This window comes from Crinia signifera, chromosome 7 (assembly GCF_055691185.1).
Source record: "Crinia signifera chromosome 7, ASM5569118v1, whole genome shotgun sequence".
NCBI lineage: Eukaryota > Metazoa > Chordata > Amphibia > Anura > Myobatrachidae > Crinia > Crinia signifera.
This window is the reverse complement of record NC_139223.1, coordinates 61,488,312-61,490,012: the sequence shown is the minus strand read 5'-3', so window position 1 is coordinate 61,490,012 and position 1,701 is coordinate 61,488,312. Positions and strand designations below refer to the sequence as shown.

Below are 1,701 nucleotides of genomic sequence, written 5' to 3'. Positions count from 1 at the left end.
ACTCGGCCCCAGCTTTTCCCGTCTTCCTGGGAATGGATACTAGACCGAGCTTTTCGAGTGACTCTCCCACAGAGGCAAAGACCCCTGAACAAGAGCCCCATCTCAAAGCCCGATGCTTCTCCCCTCCCTACCAGTGGAAAGAATGGTATTCCCTCCCTAGCAGGGCATCGATACTCAGCCATTCCTAGCACTCGCCCAGAACCTGAGGATGACTCATATCCTCAGGCTCAGTAACAAGATGCTACGGTACTGCTTTTCTCTATTCTCTGCCAGGGGGCGTTCCAGACCCAACTGATAAGAACAGATACTACACTTGATCTTAGCCAAAAGGCCGAGAAGCAAACAGGGGCACCCCTGCAAGTGTCCCGAGGCACCCCAGGGAGCCACAGTTTGGGAACCATTGGCCTATACATACATACATTTCTAAATTCCCTACAGGGAGCATCTCTCAAGCAATTGGTGAGGGAGCCTACACGCAAAGCCTCAATATTAGATTTAATACTCACAAATGGTGACAGGATATCAGACATATATGTGGGTGAGAACCTAGGATCCAGTGATCATCAAGCAGTATGGTTTAGTATCAAGGCAGGATCCAACTCCAGTCACACAGAAACTAAGGTGTTGGATTTTAGGAAGGCTGACTATGCAAAAATGGGGAGATGTTTAAGCGATTCATTAGCAGATTGGCGGAACGTGAAAGGAGTGCAGGAGAGGTGTAAAAAATGAAAAAGTGCAATAGATATATATATATATATATATATATATATATATATATACACTCCAAACGAAATGATGGCACTCAAGAGGCAATTTTTCATGCAAATAAAAGCATATATTGTCAAGCTTTCGGGGACTTAAACCCCTTCTTCAGGACAAACACCTATATATATATATATATATATATATATATATATCAAGTAATATTTGCGGCTAAATCCCCGAAAACACATGTTTTCGGGGGTTAACCGCAAATATGAAGTATCACCTAAATGTATTAAAGGGGGACCACAGCAGGAATCTCCGATCACTGCTGCGATCTCCCCTGCAGCGCCGCCGGCCGCATCCCCCATAGGTTTCTATGAGGGATGCAAAGCTGCCCGATGTATCAACATCAGGCAGCCTGGCTTCGCACCCCTGGGCTATCGCCATTCTGATATGGCGATAGCCCATTGTAGCCTATGGCTACACATCACACTGCCCGAGCGGCAATGCGTCAGCGTTTAACCGTGCATGCGCAGACCCCCTGGCTTCCGGCTCCGGCCATCGCAGGGACAGGCTCCTTTTGAAGCCCAGTCCCTGCGCCCTCAAACTTGTTACATTCAGGTGATATGATCGCATTTTACAATGCGATCCTGGGCGGTAATATTCCGCCCAGATCGCATTGTAAATGCGATCTTAATAAATGTGCCCCCATATCTTCAGAAGGATATAAATACATTAGAGAGTGTACAAAGAGGGGCAACTAAAATGGTGCATGGCCTACATCACAAAAACCTGGAAAGGCTAAAATATCTTAACATGTATAGTTTGGAGCAGAGAAGGGAAAGGGGGGACATGATAGAAATATTCAAATATATGAAGGGTTTTAACATAGTACAGGAGGGATATTTTCTTCAAAGGAAAAGAAGTAATAGAACACACTGAAGCTGGAGGGAGGTAGGTTCAGGGGAAATGTTAGCAAAAAATTACGGTACTTGT

At 45.4% G+C, this 1,701-nt stretch overlaps 1 pseudogene; it reads right to left on the bottom strand.

The window, feature by feature from the left end:
* Positions 1-236: 236 nt before the first annotated feature.
* Positions 237-343, bottom strand: LOC146025457 (U2 spliceosomal RNA; annotated as a pseudogene).
* Positions 344-1,701: the final 1,358 nt, after the last annotated feature.